This window comes from Anthonomus grandis, chromosome 11 (assembly GCF_022605725.1).
Source record: "Anthonomus grandis grandis chromosome 11, icAntGran1.3, whole genome shotgun sequence".
Taxonomy (NCBI): domain Eukaryota; kingdom Metazoa; phylum Arthropoda; class Insecta; order Coleoptera; family Curculionidae; genus Anthonomus; species Anthonomus grandis.
Genome location: NC_065556.1, coordinates 13,556,828 through 13,582,822, shown reverse-complemented (window position 1 = coordinate 13,582,822; position 25,995 = coordinate 13,556,828).

The window sequence follows — 25,995 nt, the reverse complement described above, 5'->3', positions numbered from 1 at the left end:
TTTTGACATGTATCATACTTTTCATATTTTTAGAAAAAATAAATTAAAAAGTATGAGTATTTTAAATTTGTTTTTTTTTTATTTCAAGTAGAATAAGTTTTTGAGGCTTTTAAATTCATAAAAATAGCAATTTTTAAAACCGCGTATCTTAGAAACAGTGGAATAAAAGTATGGCATGTGATACATCAAAATGTTGATAATTTTGTGTAGAATCCAAAAATGTAATCACGTACAGGGTGTTCCGTTCAAAATACGAAAGCTCGTATTGACCAAGGTTACATGAGACACCCTGTATACAAAATTTTAGAGAGATGATTTTGTAACCTATGTTATCAGAAATGTGTTGCACATAAAATTGGTTAAAACTTAAAAACAACCTATGACACAGTTGTTGAGATATGGTTTGAAGGTAAAAACGTAGTCGAGGGTTAAGAATTTAGCTTAAGGTTGGGGTATACAATAAGAAATATATATATATACATAGACGAATAATTGAATACAATTTTACAATTCAAATTTACAAAACCTTGCCTTATGGCTTTATTATCAATACCGCAAAGAGGGAATTTACACCTTTTAAAAAATTCTTTTGAAAAAATTTAATATTAATCAATTAGAATTTTACTAAAAGAAGATAAAGACGCAGTTTGAGCTATAGGCAGACCCGTCAGACACTCTCATTCCATATTCCATCCCATCGAACCAATTATGGAAATAATTCCTTTGTTACCAGGGCAGGCAAACTTGCTAACCAGTACTTGGATCAGTTGGATTGTTTTACTATAAGAATAGAATTCTTAAGAATGTTGAAAGCCAATATTCTGTGAATTTATTACGTGATGTTAAAATATTTAAGTCAAATTGTACCCTATCTATTTTTAAGGTTTTTATCAGGTATCATTATGATTTTTGTGGTTAGGTTTTTCTTCTCTTGTAAAATGTTTTATGTTGTCGTATATTGGGCAATTGCTCATTGGAAGAAAAATAAATAGATAAATGATAAATATATAATAGATCCTGATTTTAAAAAAAAAGTACTGATTAACTGATACGAAGGGATAGTAAGAAATCCCTAGTCTTTCTACTGAAACTAAATAAAGATGAAGTTCTCATAATGCTAGAAAGCAGCGAATTGAATGCATGAGTTGCTAAATAGCTGAAACGTCTTTTAAAAAATGCATTATTGTGTCTTGGCGTACCAACCACCATGACAATACCGACCACCATGATAAATCTCAACCGATCCAATAACATGAAAATCAGAAAGAGTGTTAAGTTTCCTGTATAGCTATTCTAATAACTGAATTCTTCTGGCCTTAAAAACCAAAATTACAAAATATGTAACTGGTATCTTTCTCTCATATTAAGTCAGCAGGGTTCTTTTAGATGCGGCGATATATGATCAAACTTATGAACACCATAAACAAACCTCAGGCATGCATTTTGAATTTTCTGCGAAGGCAAATGATCATGCTGAGTTGAACAAGGCATATAAATAATATTAGAGCAATTTAAATGAGATATTACTAATAAGTTAGCTTTTCTATTCACATAAAATCTCAGTTTTCTAAAATTTTTCCGTATAACTGATAATATATGACTTGATAATTATAAATCTAAGTCGACACAAAGACTCAAATTCCTGTAACTGTCTGTATTGGGAAAAAGACGAAAAAGACGTTTAAAGTCAATAAAAAATGCTGATCGTTCAAAATAGTTTTATTTAATTTACCAAAAAAGTTAGTTGAGTTCTGTTTTCATTAGGGAGAAGTTTTTTAGCTATAGAAATATTATAGATGATTTACAAATCAGTGTTCACGTGCCTAGATGCCAAAAAGGTATTACTATATTAAAATAGTAACAGACTTGTGTGTTATGCAAAAATTGATAGCTGTTAAAATGTTGCAAAAATTGAGAAACGTCTGCTGTATATATACAAAACAGAAGAGGATGTAGATCACTGCCCTGGGGGACACCTTGATTGATTATTTTAACTTCAGAATTCAAGCCATTGTATACCACAGTTTGTTTCTTGTTAATAAGGTAGGTAAGTTTTAAACATTCTAAGAGGGACATCCCCAGGACCATATTATTTTAATATATTTTAATATAAGAGTTGATATCCATAGTATCGAATGCTTTATTAAAATCCAAAAGAATAAGGCAACCACAGAATTTTACATCCCAAGCCCTATTTCATCAGATACCTGAAGCAAAACTGTAGTATAATGCTGTGATTCTTATGACAACCAGACTGCGGACATGCGGCTAGAATATTATTTCTATAGAAAAAGGTAAGTTGTTTAGCCACAAAGTGTTGTGGCTAAACAACTAACAAATTCTTTGCAGTGGCAAAGAATTTTACAGAGTTCTAGCAGAATTCTTATTAGTCAAAAATCGTTTGGCTGAGAAGGCTTGGACACTTTCCAGTTTTCAGGAAATATAGCTGTAGTAAGACAATGATTGGTTAGAAAAGTAATGTGCCGTAGTGAAAGAGGTACTAGAAAAAGAAGCAAGCGAACTAACGCAAATTGTACAATGTTACTTGTTCTGTTGTTGTTGTTCTTGTTCTGTTCAATTGATGGCTCTGCTACGAGGCAATTTGCCAGCACAATTTGGAAATTTGGGAAAACGGGTCGAGTATGTACACTGTTCCCCGAATCGACTCTTTCACTATAATAAATTATCAATCACAATCGAAACTTTTCAATGCACGCTGTCGCCTCCCTCACGATGCATCCGGCATCATCCGGCATTATCCGGCCTGGATACCGGCGTGAATAGGATCGGTTACCACCGGCAAGGGGTTGGGAAGAGTCTGTGAAAAGAATGTAAAGGATAGGAAGGACAAACAACCACGTGTTGATGGGATGAAGGATAACGCGGACGTGGGATAGAAACTTTCACAAAGATTAATTTTGAAATGCACGTTGTACTAACGGCAAGGTATAGGGAAGGGTCAAGGAAAGAAATCCGTAGGATGGGAAAGGACAAGAACGACCACGTGTTGACTGGGTAAAGGATGACGCGGAAGTGACAATGTTACTTGTTAAAAATAATTCCTCTGGCAGGGCACTGATTACGATAAGCTGCTGCCATGAACTATTTTAGCCTAAAACAGTTCATGTTTCAAGATCATCAGCGTTGCGAGACATGATATTTGTTATATTATGTTAGCTTGACGTGAATTGCAAATCCATTAGGAAAGAAAAACTGCAAATAAATATTAGGAATTAAAAAAAAAATTACTAAGAATTTTACAAAGAATTTCAAAGATTGTCGTTATTTTTAAATCATAAATAGCAAATTTAAAATGTTTTTCGGAACCTATGTATTAATGTGTATATTTAAAAAAAAGTAATCACTATTAAAATTCAAATGGTTTTGCATCCCTTTTTTATAATTTTTAAACTTCAGAACATATTTGTCTAACACGCAGTCCACAATCAGACTGATACAAAACAAAAATATTTCATAAAAACATATTTCAATATCAGACAAACAGTGTTTTGTAATCACCATTAGCGGTCTGACCCATTTTTAATGGCGGTTAATCGGTCTGGCACAAGGCTTCCTATGCTGATTGTTTAGATCGCCCCAAGGATGATGGGCTTAATTTCGTCGCGTTTACACAATTGTTTATAATACTTATTTGTTTAGTTTTCTGAAATATAAGTCGTTAAAAACTTAAACTAAACCATGTGGTTAAGATTGACACATTTAAATATTCAATTTAGAATTTATAGAGTAAACAGACAATGACGATATGAAAAATTATTGTTTTATGAAAACTAAGATTTCATTAATAGGTTTTTATTGTATAATATTTGGAAAGATGATATAATTTAAAGTCAATGATTGCGATTCTAGGGTTATATGAATATTATGTATGGTTAGATGGGCTAGAAACCGTAACTAAACAGAATAATATTGGAGAAACGTATAAAAAATAATTGCCAATAGTTATTTATTTAATATTTTAGAATCGAATATTTTGAATTAAGTATAAACAATTTAGATATAAAATAATTTAAATATATTTTAGCAAGTTTATGATGGTTCAAGCATTTAATTGCCGTATTAAGTATACACTATTTTAAGTATTTCCTAAACTAAGATGGTCTGGGTCTTTTTCATAATATGCATCAAGATACCTAACTGACTTTTGCGTACATCAACTTGATTCAGCCTCATTTTTGTAGGAAAAAGCAAAAGTCAATAACTAATATGAAATAAAAAAATTGAAGAACTTGAGGACAAATGAAAAGTAAAACGTAGAAAAAATAAAGCTTTCTGTATGTATACTAATGGCCAAGTTGAAGAAACTGGAGCTAAAAAAGAGTCAACCAATTTAGGATCTTGCTAACATTTATAATACTACAGGACACCAAGGATTTCGTTGGAATCTTTTGTGACCTTAGTACAGCATTCGATTTTGAATTAAACGACATCTGTATAAATTAACAATTTACCTCATGAGAGAAATTGCTGGTAAATGGGTGAGATCCATTTGATGATTGAAGGTATGTGGTACTAATGAAAATATCGAAGTCCAATTTTGAGTCCTGTGATTTTTCTCATATACGTTATTGATTTGAACTCTTGTTACCCATGGTACTAATGCAACCTTATATGCCAATGATACATCTTTCATTATGTACCGTAAGAACCAAGACACTTGAATTTGAATATTCGAAGTAATTTCACAAATCGATCTTCTTGGTTTGCCAGTAAAATTTTTAATACTCTGATATAAATCATTGAATGTAACTGGCACATCACGTGGTGCTAATGTAAATATCGAAGTTTGGTTTAATTTTTAGTCCTGTGCTTTTTCTCCTTTAAATTAGCGATTTGAACTTTTACCACGCATGGTACCAATGCAACCTTATATTCAAATTCAAATTCAAAATACTTTATTTGCCTATAAAAAGAAAAATAATTCTAACTATAGAAAAGACTTCTGAAAATTTGCTGTTCGATGACCCGGAATTTTAAATAGATGTATGTTCCTAGTATTGTGATTATGAAAAAATGGAATAAATTTTTTTTAAATGTAAGGTGGGTTTTGAGATTTTATAACTTTAAACATAAAAAGATATGATATTTTCGCCTGTTTGACATATTGAGAATTTGGTTGTCTTTCAGATACGGTGATATGTTATGTCTATAAGGTATAGAGTAGGCAAATCGCATACATGATTTCTGTAACTTTTGAATTTTTCTACAAAGTACACCAGAAATCGAGTTAGTATAAACAGCATCTACATAATCAAAGAGAGAGATTACAAGGGATTCGCAAAGTAAATACTTAGGTTTTGAGGAAAGATATTTTTTTAAGTGTGAAATATTTTTCAATCTAAGATACGCCAATGTTAATTTATCATTGATATGACTTTCAAATCTAAGTTGGCAGTTCATAAGCATTCCTAAATTTTTTACCTCATCCGTAATTGGTATAAAAACATTTCAAATTTTAATATTTAATTTGTCTTTGACGAGCTCTTTAATCTGATAATTTGAATGACAGATCATCACTTGAGATTTGGAGGGATTAAGTTTTAAATTGTGTTCTTGTGCATATAGAGCAATATTATTTAAATCAGTATTTATATTTAGTTCTGCTTGTTGAATATTATTAAAGTTTAATGGTCAATACAGTTGAGAGTCATCTGCATACTGAAGAATTTGAGAGTGTTTTAGTGATTTGTTTATGTCAGCAACATACATTGAAAAAAGTAATGGTGGTAGAATTGAACCTTGAAGAACGCCTTTATCTATTTTATTAAACTTTGATTTTAGAATACTGTTTTCATTTTTAATAACTACACAACAAAATCGATCACAAAGGTAACTTTGAAATAATTGAATGGTATTACTCGAAAAGCCAATATAATGTAATTTGGAAAGTAATAAGTTGTGATCTATAGTGTCAAAGGCTTTACTATAATCTAACAAAGTGAGACAGGTTAGATCCTTTTTTTCCTGGTTTAATCTAATATCGTCAAAAATGTTGACAAGGCATGTGTAGTGGTGCTAAAATTTTTCCTGAAACCCGACTGACAATCGGGAGTTAATTGGAACTTATTAGTAAATGTAGTTATTTGATTATATAAAAATCGCTCTATTATTTTCGATAGTATTGGTAGAATACCTAGAAGTTAGAAAATCTCCCTTAAGAATGCAACAGTTAACAATATTGATGAGGGGATCAATGCAATAGGGCAAGCAAACCTTATATGCTAATAAGCATCTTTTATTATGTACCATAAAAACCAATACATTTGCATTTCAATATTCAACTATATCTAATCCTACCCAGCGAAATCCTTGATTTGGTAATAACATTTTATACTTCAATGCGTCAAAAGAACATTTTATACGAGATTGACCAGTATAAAATCGAAATAAGTTGATTCAATTCAAAACTGATAAAAAGGGCTATAACGCCTAAACTAAAATTGATAAAACTAAAGCTGTAGATTCAAGTTACACTAAAAACGTCACTCCTGTTTATTATATAATTGTAATGCAATATAATTGTAATAAATTTATGACCCATATAAAAAATTAGACCAAGACAATTTTAATTTTTTTATTAATTTATATTCTCCTCAAATATTTAAATGTGTATATTGTTTTAGATGTTATGACTAATGTATGTAAGTGTATAATTTCTATCTAAGTTAACTAATATGCACTTTCTTGTACGACGAACTTTATACAAATGTCAAAATTTCACTTAAGAAGTAAAGCATACTAAATTGAATTCTGCTATTAAAGCGTTTGCTAAAATTGTAGATGGTTGGGACTTTTTTTTAGCATTTCAAACTTTTAATTTATACTTGTATTAGTGTTTATGTTTTATTTTGTTATACAGGATGGTTGATATACAGTGTGCCATACATTAAGAGCTGATAGGCGGGAGATTTAATAACAAAACCTAGCTTACTTAAATGACTTTAACCTGTTAATAAATTAACGAGAACTTTTTGTTTTTCATTTTGTTAAAAATATAAGAAAGCTGGTTTAATTTTGAGGTTTTTCGCGACCCAATAAAATTTTCTTTATGAAACTAGGAAACCGAAGTAACTTTGTCGTTTTTAAATAAAACACTTTGTATTTTTTGACGTTGATAATTTTGTCTGTGTTCTCTCTTTGAAACGATATATGTACAATACCAAGAAATTTTCTAAAAATTGCTCTAAAAGCAAAAATCCTAATATTTTGGTCAAAATGATCGCAATAGTAAAGCATTTTAATTTATAAAAAAAATTGTTTTTACTAATATAATTTTTTTTACTTTCTAATTAGGCAAAAAAACAGTATAAAGAAAAATATCAGACGTAACGTTTTTGTATCGTAAAACTCTTCTGTATCTTGCTTTTTAGTTTTAGGATATTGTCATAGCTTGCACAGTAGATAAGATAATTGAGAATGCCATTTTTAATTTAAACGTTATTTATTTTACCTTTGTATACTAATATTATTTCACAATTCTTATTAGGCGTCATTACATATTAAACATTATTAATATTTTAATAATATTATTGTATAGTACCTACAAAATAAAAATCCACTAAAATTTTTATGCTCTACGAAGAATAACCACTGTGTGCAACCTATGCATCGTTTTGAAGATTTACATAAGCGTACTTTTATATTAATAATATATTTGCCTCTTTTTAGTATTAAATATGTTGCTTCTGATATTTACTTTTTTAATATTTAGTTAAATATATACAGTAATGGCCAAAAGTAGACAGACAAATGGTTTCCTAAAAAAATCAAAGGAAATAAAAATTCTATAATAAAGACATTTAAGTATATTATGGGCAACATAAACATGTATAAAAATAATAAAACATTCTTTAGAGACAATCATCTAATTTGGTAAATAAAAAGAAATAACTAAATATACGCTGGACAGAAGTAGATAGACAAATTTAAAAAATAACCAATACTCTTTTTTTTTCGAAGTATTTTTTTTAATTACAAACTAAACCATCTACAATATTAGTATTTTGTAAAATACCCATTATTGACTATTACAGCCTGACATCTACGTGGCATTGATTCAATAAGATTGTCTATGAGTTTAAAACCAATATTTTTCCATTTCTGTTGCAACCGTTCGAATAATTCACCTTTATTTGAATAGTTTGTATCCCTAATATCACGATCTACGGGAGGACCAATGTGTCTGGTCAGCAAGGTCAACCAAGTTCCAAATGTGTGTCATCGGCTGCTTGCAACCGAATCGACTCGATCAACCTGAGTCGACATTATTTTTATTATTATAAGGCAAGCAACAATTAACTGTGCTTTTAATAAGTGGGGCAAGGAAATAATGTTTAGGTTAAGACTAGTTTAATTTATGGTCTACCTCTGGCACGATATTTCTGGAACCGGGATGCTGTTATCCATGGACAAACCGAAGTGTCCTGATACAGTTATGGCCAACTTTTACTTTATATTTCATTTATGTTTTTATTGAATGTAGCTTTTGCTAAATAAATATATTATTTATTTATTTATTTATCTACAATTTCCCATAAATTTTCGATGGGATTAAGATCGGGTGACTGAAATGGCCATATTAAAACTGGTATTTTTTCTTCTTCGAAAAATTGCTTCATAATTTTGGAGAAATGCTTCGGGTCATTATCTTGCTGGAATTGGAATCTGAATGGTAAATTGTCTTCAACATAGGGCAACATAACATCTCTGAGAATATCCCTGTACATAAACCTGTCCATTATGCCCTCTATGCGATGTAACGGGCCCATTCCATAACCTGAGAAGCAACCCCAAACCATCACTGATCCACCTCCATGCTTAACTGTGGATTTTGTTTACTTGGGATTCAAACGCTGGCCAGAAGGACGTCTAACATATTGAGTTTCATCGGAATTAAACAAATTAAACTTCGATTCGTCGCTCCAGCAAATACGTTTCCATTCATGCTTTGTTCAGTGTATATGCTGACGGGCAAATTCCAATCGGGCTAAGCGATTCTTTTTTGGAAGCAATGGTTTTTTTGCTGGTCTACGTGCAAATAGATTCTCTTCTACCAACCTTCGTCTTACAGTCCTTGAGGACATATTACAAATCCCTAGAGCCTGTAATTCGATCTGAATTTGACGAGAAGTCATGAAAGGGTTATTCTGGCTAATTTGTTTTAATTTGCGTACAGCTCTAATGTCCATTTTTTTTGGTCGACCAGATTTATTTTTTGGCTCTAATGATCCTGTCCTTTCATGTCTTTTGATATTTGCCCAAACAGCTTTTCTTTTAACATCAAATCTACAAGCAACATCAGTTTGACGATCACCCGCGCGATATGCATTAATAATGCGTTGTCTTAAATCAAGAGAGAATCTAATTCCGCATGGCATGTTGCACCTTGAGTTAAAGAGAAGCAATACTATCCTAATTTTATTTTATTAATATCTAGACAAAAAAATAATTCCAAAATTGTTTTTGTCTGCCTACTTTTGACCAGCTATATTTATATTATTTCTTTACCTGATAGCAAGCAAAATATTTAACTGAAATTTATTGGTATCTTTTTATAGACCGCCTTACAAATAACAATAATTTAAAATCTAGGGGACCTGTGGGTAAATCTTTAAATAATTATATGAAAATAATACTTTGTCTATCTACGTTTGGCCACTACTATATATTAGTAAAAATAATTATATACCAAAAGCAGTTTTAATATTTTTTCTATTTTATATAGGATGTGAGTTTTGACATCATCCTAAAAAGTGGCATTTTTCGTTTTTCACTATGTATCTTAGAGGCAAAATCAATATTTGCCTGTTTAAAAAAAAAGTTGCATAGGTTGGTAAAAACTTCAGTTTTCCTTTTTTTTAAATAACTGAAATACCTTAAGATTACAATTAAACATACTCTATCCAAGGGTATAGCATAGCTTTCCTACCTAACAACTACTGAAATATGTATAAGAAGTTCGTCTTGTGACAGTAATAATGACATATGTAAAACGCTCTTCATAAATTTGAATAATTATATTTCGTTTTTTCTTTGACATACATACATTATTTATACGCAGTTTAAGCATTTAGGTAACCACAACAAAGAAACTTCCGTGTTTTCATTCATTCATAACATTACGTGACATTCACGAACTGGTAAAAAACAATCTAATCAAGAATTCAATGATTAAAGCAGCGTAATACATACAAACAAAACAAACCCTTTTAAGTAAGTGAAAATTCATAGCTCGTGCCACGAGCAGATGTGCACCAAATCAACAAAAAAACGGGCACAACTTTTACCAAATTAATAACCGAAAAGGTTGATAATGAGATGGTGCAGTTATTGCCTACGCCCTCCGGTAAAGTCATATAGCGGCCAATTCTTATCCAATCAACGTGCATTTTGTACTGCATGCAAGTTGGCAGATGGTAAAAAAACCATTGGTGATACGTTGCGTAATCATCTTTAATATGAGAGGAAATAAATAAGGCCGGGAAATAATAATATTTTCTTGTATTATTATTATTAATAATATTAATATTATTATTGTAGATGAGGTTCGCAGGTTTAGGACCAAGAAATCAAAAACTTCGTTTTTTGAAGAGGTGCCGACGTTTTGACGTTTATTTAAATTTTTTTCAAGGCTGTTTACTGTGGAAGAAGCTTTTTTGTCGACTGCATATATACTACTGGCAACAGAATAATATATGTAGATGGGCACATATGTGATTATACTTTGAACAAATAGAACAAAAATCACACATAATAGACAATAATTGATATATCACTTCTACGATATACATAGATATTTACAAAAAAACCAAGGCGGTCAAGAGCCACAGATGAACTGTGGCTCGTCTGTGTTCATCTGTGTTGTCGAAACGTCGGCACCTTTTCAAAAAAAGAAGTTTTTGATTTCTTGAACCTAAATCTGCAAACTCCATCTACGCTACTTACTAAGGACGCTACTTTTCGTCAAAATATTATTATTATTATATTTACAGCACTATTTCTTTTAGTACAGACTCCATTAATTAGTAGATTTACTTCAATTCTAAAGTTTGAAAGTCTAGGTGCTAGTTTGCTAAGTGCTTGTACATTTTTTTGTGTTGGCGCGTCAGATATTTTCATCAAGTGGATTGGTAACGTCGATTAAATTTGTGTCCCAAAAGATTTTACTGATGCCGTTTTTAACTATTTCTGGTGATAAGTATTTATAGTAGGGGATGCTATGAATATTTAGGTTCTTTTCAAACCAAATCCGCTGATGGATGATGCTGCTACCTGGTTGTGTCGCCTAAAATAATATTTTAGTGCAAGGTAAGTAGAAGCTAGAAACCCAATTACTATAATAATATGCTGTATTGTTTTATGATAAGACAATCCTTTGTATTGTAGGACATGTTTACGTTTAGGATATGTGGCTTCTAGTTGTCACATTTTGATCTAAGAGGTTTTCTTAAGTAAGTTAAAGGATAGAAGATGAGTATCTGTCACAGTGTTTTTAATTTAATGCTCTAGCGTATATTCCGTGCATAGCTTTATTTTTCCATTCTTTCTTTGTTTTCTATTTCATTATTATTTATTTTTGTTTATTCTGCGTACAGCAAGGTTCAACGACGAAGCTCCTTTATCAATCTATCAGATGGCAGTATGTAGACTTGATGCTAGTGGTATGGCAACTACAATTTTTTTTTCATAAAAAAGTAATAATTGCAAGCTTGGCATTTCCCTGCCTCTCATTTTTCTTAGGAAGTAGAGACTGTTTGTGGAGGATCTTGGGTAGAGGCTCATGAGTTTCGTCATCCAAATACGAATTTATTGATCCACCGTTTGCAGATCAATCCAACACCACTTTAACCCTCAAAATGTCTGAGAGAAGATTGGTAGAGCCCAAGAGTTTATGGCGCTAATTTAATGTCGTTATGTCGTTATATAGCTATAACGTTTCTTCAGCTTTCTTCTTGGCCTCTATCTGGTTTGTGGTAAGTACTTGATTTACTCCTAAATAATTGTAAATTCTACCTCTAGTAATGCAAACAATGAGCCTTCTATTATTATCTTCTCCTTGTAATTGTCGTCCTTGTTTGAAATGAACGTACTTGCATTTTTCTACTTTAAATTCCATGCCGATATCGTTTGAGAATGCCTTGACGAGTTCCAGCATTGACTGTAATAGTTCTTCTTTACTGCTACTTCTGTAAAGTTTCAGATCATCCATACACAAGAGTATATAGTTTGGATATTCTTATTGTACCTGTGTTGTGTTTTTTTCTATTTACTCTAATCGACAAAGTATTTTTCCGTCCGTTCATGATTACGTTGATAAGTTTTGTTGTAAGTGAGAAAATTCTTAAAACTTCCAATATCCAAGAATGTGAGATAAGTCAAACGCTTTTCTGTACTTCACCCAAGCAATGGATATAGTTTTCTTTTCTTGAGTCAGTCAATTATTGATAGTTATAATATTATTGTTTTTTTTTTCTGTAAAGCACCTAATACTAACGCACGAACACCGGCAACACTAAGTTGGTGTTACTAATCCAAAAATGATATTACGATGTTTGTCACAATAAGTATCAGAGACTTTTGCATTACACGGTAAATTATTTTAGGAATATCTATATCTTTTAGTTAATCTTGTAATTTCTTGGGAATAAATTCTAAACATGAAGAACAACCAGGATAACGTTAATTTTTAAGATTCCATAATTATTTCACTTCTCTTTTTACTTATTTGTTTAATTTTTTGAGATATTTGATTTCTGTGTTGGAATTGTTTGGAATTGATATGTCGATTAAAAGTGCTTTTTTTGTTTGTTTGTTGATTACTGTGATATCTGGCCTATTATGGTGTAGTGTAACATCCGTCATGGTGTTTTTTTCTCAACAAATTTTAACTATTACGTTTTCTATTACTGGTCGGGGTTTGTATTTGCAATTTGTTGTTTTTATCGCAAAGTTTAAATCTCTTTAGTATTTCTAGATAAGCTATTGTAGCTACTTTATTGTGCCGCTCTAAGTACTTGCTTTCGGCTAAAGTTGGGCAGCTAGATCGAATATGCTCTATTATTTCTTGGTTGGTTCTTGATTCATTTCCTATACACCGTCTATTGGTATTTTTTCGTTTAGTATATATTTGGTAGTTTCTTGTTTTTATAACTTGATCTTGTATACCAATTATGAATCCTTCTATTTCTCGAATTCTAGCCTTAAGTCAATTCGTGGATTAAGCCTAGTATACTATGTCCTTTTCCAGTTGGTTAATAAATCTTTAAAAAAACCGTAAAATTTTTTAGAGCACCATTTTTTTTACAAAACGAGAAAAGCAAAATCGTTTTGGAAATCTAAAGCTATACAGAGGTTGATAATAATGCATTTTCTTATGTTTTTACTTATAATTATCTCATCAGGTTTATTATGAGATACCTCCCGATCAATGGATGTATTGCTGTGTCCCAATAGGTTCTTACTTCGGTGTTTTCAGTATTGATTGTCATTCGTACTTATGCATCAGGGTTTCATTGCTGACCAAGTTTTCTTCTTAAGCAATGTGTGCAAGCTGAGATATAATACTATGACTAAAATATAACTTACATATAAATTCCTTGTCTATGATGTAAAAAGTGTTACGTTACAAAAATCATTTAGTCTGTTGAATCTTGAAAGAGTTAACTATATCAACATATATTGTACAGATTGAAGAATCGGTAAAAGAATTCATTAAGAATCGGTAATCTCTGAACTAGAGAAACTACACACCAAAATATGGCGATTGAGCTTAACATGTCTTATACAAATGTTGCAGATTTACGAGATACAGGGTATTTAAAGTTAGAATTTTAATTTTATATTTCCTAACAATTTTGTGATTTTAAGCAGTATCGTCTTGAAAATTGGCGACTCTATGTGTTTTGACATGAAAATTACGAATTTCGTGGTGAATTTAGCATTATTTATACAGGGTGTTAGTTACACCCTGTTACTTAGGTAAACTACAACATATCTTTTTTGCCTAGTCAGTTATGGCTAAAACGACTAGAAAATCTAAAAGGCAGTTCAATTTTGAATAAAAAGGGTACTCTTGTTTATTTCATGAAACTCTATCAGTTTTTAAGTTATTTGCATTTTAAACATTCAGCGTAAAGAATCCTAAGCCACCGTTATTACATTGACTTTTTTTCAAGTAGGCTTGTGTCAGCACTTGTCAGTTTTTGTGTTTTTGTGTTTTGCGTTTTTGCTCAGTCAAATTATAGTAGACTTGGTGCAGCCATAACGTATTTAGAATTATAGCCAAATCGAAGACAACCCAATCACAAACTGTTCAGAAGTATTTATACCCTTCTGGGCGAAACAGGGTGTTTTCGTTCCGAAACCTTAAATGGTGCTTCAAAAAATATCAACATATATGATGAAGAAGAGATTTTGGCTCGTATTTCGGAAAATCCAGATCTCACCGGTGGATTGGGCGTGGCAGTGAATTTGTTTGGCCACCTAGAAGTCCAGACTTAAACCCTTTAGACTTCTCAATATGGTCACACATGAGAGACATGGTTTACAAACATACAATTAATTCCATCGAAGAATTACGACAGAAAATTCAAGAAGCTGCTAATATTATCAAAAATATTTGACAAATGTTATTTAATATTCAAAGATCTTCAAGGAGATGCCTTACAAAATGTATTGCAGTGGAAGGCGGGCATTTTGAGTATTTACTTTAAAGTTTTCTTTTATTATTGTTACTGATTGTTATTTGTTGTCTTTACTGTTGTTACCCAGCATAGTAGTAAATTAAAAGAATAAATTCCTATTAAGCCAATATAATAATGGTGGCATTTTTTACGCTAAATGTTTAATATGCAAATAACTTTAAAACTGATAGACTTACATGAAATATACAAGAGTATCTTTTTCACTCAAAATAAACTGCCTTTTAGATTTTTTAAGTCATTTTAGCCATAAATGATTATGCAAAAAAGATATGTTGTAATTTAGCTAAGTAACAGGATGTAACTAACGCCCTGTATAAATTCACCACAAAATTCGTAATTTTTATGTCAAAACACATAAAGTCGCTAATTTTCAAGACGATAGTGCTTAAAATCACAAAATTATTAAGAAATATCAAATTAAAATTCCAACTTTAAATACCCTGTATCTCATAAACCTGCAACATTTGTATAAGACATGTTAAGCTCAATCGCCATATTTTGGTATGTAGCATATCCAGTTTATTCCCATTTTTAATGAATCACCCTGTATATATACGTATTGCAGTAATAAGTCTAAGACAGATTTGCATTGTTCTTTCTGCTTTGTTTTAACGCTTTTCGTATGAATTTATACGTATACGTACATACATAAATCTGTTTATTTACATTTTATTTATCGCTCCTATTCAGATAGCTGTATCTCTAAATGTTTTACATGTATCATAAAGCCGATTTTATTCCTTTTTATTTATTTTTTTATTTTATTACACCAATTAACCTACTACACCAAAAATACTTCTAAGACAAATTAGGCAAGTGAGTTTAAGTTTCTTTGAGTTTTTCTTTAGTGTTTCTCACTTCTACCTTAAAAACCTATCTTAGGTTGCATCAATAAAATTATGGCATTTTAAATACGTCAAAACGTCGGCAATGTAAAAAAAAATTATATATTTTTTTATTTGTCCTATACCCGCTACTTCCAGTACAATTATACTTGCAAATCTTTACTTTTGCTCAAAAATTTCTTATTAGTTTTAAGAATTATTATTGCTTGACACGTTTAATTCAACGAAGTGCCGTCGGGTCGTTGTTCATAATTTTGGGCCTCTGTCTTTTGTTCGTTAAGCTTTGTGTCCGAAATAGCGCAAGCAAAGAAAAGAAATATTTTAAATACTGATGAGTAGGATGATGGTGCGGTGCAACGGGCAGCAGGGTCTGCCCTTGAAGCATCCCCAAGGCCGGTTCCTGATGCACCAGGAGTCGAGAAGGGTTATTAACCGTCGCGTCGGGCTACGAACCTCATGCAGGTCGAACAGAAAGGGGTCAGACAATCGGAGATGGCCCGGCATTTATAATATGCTAGTCTGCAAATTTCCTTTTTTTGGCCTTTATTGGGCTATTTTTTAGTTTATTTGGGTTGGTCTGGTTCGGGGTATATACAACTTTTTTGGACTGTAAAATTTGTAAGAAAATATACTGGGTGGCACAAACAAAGAAACAGCTCATAATTTTTTGTTCAAAGAAAATTTAATGAGTTTGCTGGCATAAATTGGGATAAAATGGTCCAAGATGAGAACCTTTGCCTTTTAACACAATTTTTAGAAGTTTGTCTTAGATAAACCGAAGCCGAAGTTACGAGCTGATCCGGCTTTTAGCAGTCCACAAAAGAGTACGCAAACTTGCATGATTTGTCTTGAAAGCCGAAAGTTCTCGTCTTGGCTACCTTTGGACTCTTTTTTTGTAAATTGTATACACTGGGTAGCAAGATTAACGCACTACTACTATTTGTCTACTATTTTGAAAAAAAAAAGTTTATAATATGTATTAAATATTTTTGTGTCTAAATTAGGTATATTCTTATTCTAACGTAATAAAAGTATTAAAAACAGAAAAAATGTCAAAAGAACGTAAAAAAACCATAGAAAAAAAAAACAAAAAAATTAAAAAATTAAAAGGAATATTAACATTAATAAAAACAAATAATAACGGGTATTTCCTCTCCTATTTTGAACAACAACATGCATTCATGCTTAAAATTATGGGCATTATCTCGTTTTCATCCAAACTAAGTATTCCATACTTAGTTAATTATCCCTAGTAAGTCCATATCAAGTGGAATTAGGAGGGTTAAAAAGTTCTTGAAAACGGCGGTAGATCATGTCCCAAACATTCTTAATTAGATTAACATCAGGATTATTTGCTGGCCAATCCATAGTTTTAATTCCAACATTATTAAACTAATTTTGAACAATCTGAGCAACATGCGGTCTAGCATTATCCTGCTGAAACAAAAAATTCTCACTAATGTAAGGGCCAAATGGTATCACATATTCTTGCAAGATCTGCCTTATGTACTTATCAGCTGTTAAACTGCCAATATTAATAGTCACCAATTCAGTACGAGTAGTTAAAGAGAATCCTCCCCCCCCCCCCAAAGAAGTTACATTGGGCATATCTTTCATTTGGTCTTCGATAAACTCTTATGCGTCTATCTGACTTGTAGAGAAAATTTGTGGTTTCACCTGGCCAAAGAACTCTTTATAAGTCTTCATTAGCCCAATCGATGCTTAGCAAAAGTTAACCATGTTCTACGATGTTCTGGGGTCAAAGCTGGTCCTCGCGCTGGGATTCTTGGTCTTAGATTAGATTCAGCTAGCCGTCGACGAACAGACAGTATCAGTTGAAATTCTGCTTCGTGTAGCTGTGTCTGCAGCAAATGTTCTAAGTGTATTGTTATCTGATGTCTTGACCAGATAACTATGCGATACACCAAATCTCTCTCCAATTCTTTAAAAGCTCCATCCCTCTTCCAGTAAAATTACTGCCTGCGCACATTCTTCGGCCGTCAAATTTCTTGCTTGACGTTCCATAATAAACACTATACTTCGGTATACCTCACAAATGTAAATTTTTAGTACAAATGATAATAAAACTTACAAGTAAAAAAAGGTATGTTAATTCAAATTTTATCTGGAAATCCAACAAAATAAAAATAAGACAAGCATAGTTAGAGTAAAATAAACATCTCTATAAATTTAGAATGTCTGTAATATGGCACATTAATATAAAAATAAATGTTTCATTTTTTTTGGAAACTTCCAAAAATAATTCGAAATGATGTAGTGGTCCGTTAATTTTGCTGGCCAGTGTAAATGTAATGTATGCCGTAAGAGCAGCTTGCCACTCAATATTTTTATGGATTACTGGGAGGGTATAGCCATAGATACTGTTACCTATACACACGAGGTGAGCATATCGTCGGGTCACTGCAGAAACAACATAACTCCATAATTTACATTTTTCAAAATAAGTACATTTTGATGTCTAAGAATCGCTTTTACATGTAAAAGATGGAGATAAATTTCTAACGAGAATTAAGAGTCATTTTGCCAGTGCAAAAATAACATAATTCAATTTTAATTAAAATGTAACCAGCAAAAAAAAGATATGTGGTACTTCTGTCTTTTTATCTGGTTAACTTTAGTAAAAGATATATAGTTTGTCCACTAAAATAAGTAAAGTGTCAGTTATCTTGTACTGTTATTTATCGGAATATAAGATTACCTTTATATTATTTAGATATATAGTACATATCTTAATATCGCTGTAGCGAGCATGCTTTTATAGTAGAATGGGTACGCTTAACTCTTCTAATCTTATTTTAGCCTTGTTGAACCATAATTCCAACAAATACGTTAATAAAAATACAGGGAGCGTAGACGGCATAAGCTCTTATTAATTAGTACGAAGTCTATTTGATTTCTAGTTCTCCTATCTTTTCACGTATACAATCTTCTAGGATGGTATTGAGAGATACATTCTCTCTTGGGTACAGTCAGATGATATTCCGCTGTGAATAAACTCAGAGTATAACTACGCTTATTTCTCTTGCCTAGTCCAAACTCTCTAATACGTTCTTCAGTTCTTTAATCATTGATTATATTTTATTCACGATATACAATCATTCTAGTAGTTAGCTGCAGTCAGTTATAATGTGACCCAATGGCTAATCTCTCTTCTTACATTGCCTCTATTTCAAATGTTGATTAATATAGAAGTGAATGGGAGAGATTTTCCGTTTCGTTCAGTGTTTATTTAAGTTTGTGTGTTCGTTGCTCTATGCTCTTTGTTTTATAAAATTGCATACATCACGTGTTTTATTTACATCTTCAATAGGAATTATAAAACACCCTGTAACATGAAAACGATTCACCTCTCAAGATTCCTGTATATGAAGTTTTTGTCTTATTTTTAGACAAAGATGCGGCTGGTAAAATATTGCAATGTAATTTCGGGACACCCTGTATATATCTAAACTAGGTATAATACGTCCTTCGGGATACCTCCTATGTACGTACATACATTATGTCAGGCATTATGAACATTACACGTTTTTATTACAGTCATATACGTGCTGGTTGCGAAGCTTCAAAGCATTTTATCTTTAAACAGCCACTAATAATTTTTTTGTAAAAGACATTGAATACTTCTTTGAGCCATCTGTTAAAAGATGCTAAATAAAATTTTAAATAGGTATTTTTGGTAATTTTTAATGTTAAGCTTCTTTCTTCCCCTTTACAAAGTTCTCCTGAAAAATACTTATTTTACTTTTTAAAATATACATGTTTTGAAGTAAATTCAAATATGACCTCTCTATAAGAAAAATAACTTTATTAAAATTGGCAAAAAAAAATCAAATGGTCCATCCAAAAAGGCTATTATACTAGAGAAATCAAAATTTTTTAATTAGAACTTTTCTAGGCATAAAATGAGTTCTAATTTAACAATGTCCGTTTAAAGTAAAAACCTCCAAAGAAATAAAAGAATTTATACCTCTTATTCGACTATGCTGGATATTATATAAGGTTTATATATAATAATTCTTTCTTCTGAAGTATTCGTTTTTATCAGTATCCGTATTTATCACCGTATTTTCAGAGGAAGCTAGAAACGCTATTAGCAAATGGCAAATAAGTAGTAGTTTTATCTAACTTTATATTCGGGGGAGAACTGTTACCTGGCTTCTTCCCCAAATAAAGGTGACATATTTGTTTAATTGTGCCACTGCAGAGTACTAGTATGTATATAAAATATGTCTATTTATTAGCTTCAAAGATAGGAATATGAAACAGTTGTTTAGTATGGCAGGTAATAATTTTGGCTGTTCTTATATATACTTAATTAAACCCTATTTACACTAACTTTTGCTTCTTAACAGGTAACTGCACTCACTTTTTATTAACTAGTAACAATGGTGCTTATACTCTAATCACAATGGAATAGAGACTTTTATACTCAAACAGGTAGGTTTTAACTGTGTTGAGGTTCAGAGTATGAGAGTATTTACGAAACTTCATTAGAACGCTATGAGTGAAAAGATATCGAACTGTTTTTGGTAATAAGAGAAAATGAACCTAAATTTGATCACTAAAGTTGTTAAAAAAAAGAGAAACCACTCTTGGGCATTGGGGGTAATAGCGGATCCCACTTTACCTGTGACAGTGACTGAGATCGACAGTGACAACTAAACTTTGACCATGTGACATTTGACCAGTTTGTTTACTTAAAGAATTCAGAAGTGCTTATTAGATGCATGCTTCATTAAAAAAAAAAAGTGAACAAAGTGAAACAAGTGAAAGTGACAAAATACCTAAGAGCCTAACAGTTTTATAGGAACTTCGTGTGAACAATAGCGTGTAAGAGTGACCAATTGAAATTGACTGCTGTATGACCTCGGAAACCGTTAGGAAACCATGATGTCCTTATGAAGACCTAGTCTTAGAGCTATGGAAAATACCAGTCCACTGTGATGTCTATAGCAAAAAGTAATATTGGTTCTATTGTTAGTCAAAATACCAAACGTCAAATGATATTGGAGTGAAGTGCTAATGTGCAATACTATCAACAACTTATCTAAGCTTACCTTTTCGAAAAATTATTAACAAATATAACATGTCAACAATGGTTTTCTTGTTAGGCTCAAATGGATATTTGTGCCAATTACTGCTTTAAAACGTCTTTATACTTTTTTAGGGCTTATACAAATTTAAACAAACATAATTGCAAAAGTAAACTCCCCTAACTGAATATTATAACGCTATTTTCTATTTCATATTAAAAAGCGTCCTGTTAGTATTTCGTTTGGTAACCATTAAAAAGGCTTCGACAATTCTCTGGAGTGTACTTGGTTCTAAATGAAACATCATAAGAAATAATTAAAATTACTCAGGCAAGGGAACGTATAGTAAAAAATAGTATCCCTTTACACGAATAAGAGAGCCGCTTAAAATGTTCTCGAGTTTTTATGCTAATAATTAATTAATTTGTTAATTTGGACATTAATAAATACTACAGAGGAAACTCATTAGGAGAATTGGTGATAAGATATTTACGAAATAAATGCTACTCTTGATAGTAGTATGAACACGTGTGGGAAATATACGATAAAAAACAGTTTGAGTTATATCAAGTACAATGATTTAGTTGTTATTGTATATGTATCTTTTAAGTCAATTCCTATAGTTAAAAGCTTATTAATAAAGATAATATTCTACCAGAGATACATTTTTACCTTTCTTCTTCTCGGTCATCTATTCACTGTTAATGCTTACCTTTGTCGCTCTTTACTTTAAGTCCAGGTTTTCTCAATGCACAATTTAATACCGACTCCAACAGGACCTCTTCATCCAATACATGGATTGGGATAATTCTGTTCTTCTTAAAAGTGTACTATATTTTGTCTCAAAAACTGATTTTTTTTGGTTCTTGAATTATGACATGTTTATTAACAGTTACTTATATGCACATCTAAAAAGTTTTCATATCATATTTTACATCTTATTTTTTTTTCTCGGAGTTATCTTTATCGCCTTCTTAAAAGTTTTACATTTGATAGAGATGAAATATATGTAATTTAAAAACTTTCCTTACAAATACTGTAGGTGTCTGACGAATGCAAACTGCCCGGGTACTTCAATTTGTATTGCTTCGTGCAGTAATCTTATTTCAGCTCTGTCATCATTTTCAGCTCTCTCAATAATAATAATAATAATAATAATAATAATAATAATAATAATAATAATAATAATAATAATAATAATAATAATAATAATAATATTAATATTAATAATAATAATATTAATAATAATAATAATAATAATAATAATAATAATAATAATAATAATAATAATAATAATATGCTATTCTACCCCGGCCCCCCACGGGGTACCTGGTACGTTCTGCCTGTCGTAAAAGGCGACTAACAGAACAACCTGGACCACCAGGGTTAAATGGTGGTACACCCATGGAAATGGAGACACGAAGCGGAAGATGCCTCGGAGAAAGGTCGCTGCCTGGGGATCGCCAGGGCATGTCTGGAGCCGGCGCTGGACATGACAGTATGCGGACCGTCGGTGGCAGGGAGTTAAGGAGGCGGCAACCTATCATTCAAGAAACTACACCTCCTCCTCTTCAACAACAAAACGACCAGGAGGGCCCAACACCATGACGAGCCCCCCTCGCTGAAGGTGCTGCGCAGGAAATTTAGCCAGCGCTCACCCAGGCGGGACTACAAAGACAGCGCATGAAATGGACATCTGCGATGAATGAAACCGTCATGCGCAGCTTTTATAAAGTGACCAACCTGGGACGAGAAATGATCGGCTACAAACAACCTTTACATGCCGAATTTAGGAGAATCTATCCACATCTCCAAGTCACCGAACAGAGAGTAGCAGACCAGTATCGGGTAATAATGCGTAATCACCTAATTCCAGAGACAAGACTCAATACCATTAAAGAAGAAATACAAGCGCAAATTAAAAACGAACAAGACCCCGCTAACAATCAACCAGCTGAGGAGCAACCTGTAATAGAAAACGTATTAAATAACACACAGGAACCTAACACTACCGAAAACACCCAAGAGGACAATTCTGAGCTATATCACGAACTATCTGCAGAAATGGCAAGTGCGATGCTTGAATTTGAGGGAATTAACCCACTGATAAGACCCAAACTTCCAAAAGTAAACTCTTCAAAAAAACTAGGTCAAGCTATGGAACTTTTAAACACCAAAATTCTTCCACCTTATCTTTTAAATATTAATAACATGCAATCTCTTCACATTTTAGTATATAGCGCAGCAACTGCCGTTGCTAAAACCATGAAGATTAAGATAAGGACCCACAATGACTCTGCAAGAACCCAGCTACCGATACCGCCATGGGAGACAAGACTTCAACGAAAAATTCAGAGGTTTCGAAAAGATATCGGCCAACTAACAGAATATCTGAGGGGTACACGAACAAACAGACTAAAACAGAAAGTTGATAAAATTTTGCAGAGAAACAACATCCACACTCGGCATGAACCAGAAAATAATACAGCTCAACAATGCCTGGATACTCTAAAACAGAAACTTTCCTTATTTTCAGGGTGCCTACGAAGATACAAGACCAGTAATAACCGAAAACGTGACAATCTTCGTTTTGAAAAGGCCGAAAAACAATTTTATAGAGAGCTAAATTCAAAATCAGATTACCCAGATAAGCAATACCCACGAAAGAACAAATTGAAGATTTTTAGATCAAACAACTTGCAACTCAAACAACATGCAATATCAACGCAAGCTGGGCTACTGAAGAGAAACAAAATAGTAATAAATATAGCCAGATGGAACATCGACCATTCACTATCGAGGAAGTCAACCAGATTATCCAAAAACTGCATAATTGAAAATCACCTGGCCCAGATGGAGTTCATAACTTTTGTCTAAAGAAACTACGGAGTATGCATCCTAAACTCTCAGAATTAATTAACCACGTTATTCTTAACCCACAGGAAATGCCAGCGTTCCTAATGCAAGGAGTAACCTAGCTACTGCCTAAAGACCAGAACAACACACAACATCCGTCTAAGTACCGACCGGTAACGTGCCTACCTACTTTGTATAAAATTATCACTTCATGTTTAACACAGCGCATTTATCAACACTGTGAGGAAAACAACATCATAGCCGCACAACAAAAAGGATGCGTTAAAGGTTCTATGGGCTGTAAAGAACAAATTATTATCGACTCTTTCATCAACAACCAGGCATATCACAACAAGAGAAATATTTTTACTGCCTACAACGACTATAAGAAAGCCTTCGACTCAGTACCACACGAATTGCTTATAAACATTTTAAAAGTGTATAAAGTTGATGGTAATACTTTGTCTTTTCTAGAGAGTGCTATGACAAGTTGGAGAACAACGATCCAGCTCGAAGTACAGGGTAAAAGCGCAGTAAGTACAAACAACATTCCAATTCGAACAGGAATCTTCCAAGGGGACTCGCTGAGCCCATTATGGTTCTGCCTTGCTATGAACCCTCTTCCAAACCATCTTAACTCTACCAACTATGGGTTTAGCATCCGAGATAATAACACCGAGATTGCAAAGTTAAATCACCTACTGTATATGGATGATTTAAAAATAATGGCTGCAACTAGAAACCAGCTAAACCAAATGCTGCATATAGTAGAAGAGTTCTCCAACGACAACGGCATGCAATTTGGACTAGATAAATGCCGTACTTTCAATATAATCCGAGCAAAAATTCAGCCAGGAGAATATCAGATGCAGAATTTCCAGACCATCGAGGCCATGGGCGAACACGAAATTTACAAATACTTGAGGATGAAACAATCACAAACGATTGAACAACAAACAATGCGAACTGACTAACGAGTTTGTGAAAAGGGTAAGACAAGCTTTGAGAACCAATCTCAACAGCAAAAATATGTTTAAGGCACTTAACTCCTACGCATGTTCAACTCTTAGTTATTCTTTTGGGGTAATTAATTGGAGTAGGACAGACATAGAAAGGCTACAAAGAAAAGTGAGGACCCTACTTACTAAAACGCACAACCACCACCCTCGAAGTGCCACTGAAAGAACAATGCTTCCCCGCCACCTTGGAGGAAGAGGATTAATAGATCTGGGTAAACAACTTGAAAAACAAATCACTAACTTAAGATCCTATTTTTACAGGCAAGGAGAAAATTCCACGCTGCATCGCGCAATAAATCAAATAGACGATTCCACTCCTCTACAACTTAAGAGCGAGGAAGCGCGCAGCTATCATCATACGGACCAGGAAAAACTCCGCATCTGGATGGAGAAGCCCCTTCATGGGCGGCATCCTAATGAGATCAGCCAAAATCATGTCGACACTGCTTCGTCGAACTATTGGTTGGTATCAGGCAAGATGTTTCCAGAAACCGAGGGCTGTCTACTCGCCATCCAAGATCAGGTTTTACCAACAAGAAATTATCTCAAGCACATCGTCAGAGATCCGTCCGTACAAAACGACAAATGCCGGTATGGATGCCAAACATCAGAGACAATCCAACACATACCAGGAAGACGTCAGGCCTTTGCAGCGACAGAATACAAAGAACGGCACGACTCAGCTGGAAAAATTTTACATCAAGAGCTGGCAATGAAGTTGGAACTTATTACAACAGAGAAGGTTCCGTATTATAAATATACTCCGGAACCCGTAGTGGAAAATGACTGATATAAGTTATATTGGGACCGCAGTGTACTTACCGATCAACATGTAAGGCATAATAGACCAGATCTTATTTTAATAGATAAAATTTCCAGGAAAACAACTCTAATTGATGTAGCCATACCGAACAACAATAATCTGCAAGAGAAACACACTGAGAAAATCGCCAAATACAGAGATCTAGAAATTCAAATCGGAAGGCATTGGAGAATGGATAATGTTCAGACCATCCCAATTGTTATATCGACAAAGGGTGTAATACCAAAGAGTCTACTGGAATACCTTAAACAACTAGGAACTGGTGAACATCTATATAAGCACATGCAAAAGGTAGTACTACTGGAAACTGCTCGCAGCACCCGAAAATTCCTAGGAGATATCTCTACATTTCAAGTCACTTAAGGGCACCGAAAAGGCCCCCCCACAGACCACAGAGCTTAATCCTTTTGATATCGGAGGTATCTGGGATAAGTAAATGATCCTTCAACCCCCCCTTCCCCCCCCCCCTTAGAGGGAGTGCGAGCCTTAACTGGTTGTAAATAATAATAATAATAATAATAATAATAATAATAATAATAATAATAATAATAATAATAATAATAATAATAACAATAATAATAATAATAATAATAATAATAATAAAAATAATAATAACAGTAATGTTTCACCTCTTAAAGTAAAAATAGGAAAAAAAATCTTTTTAAAACTGAATAT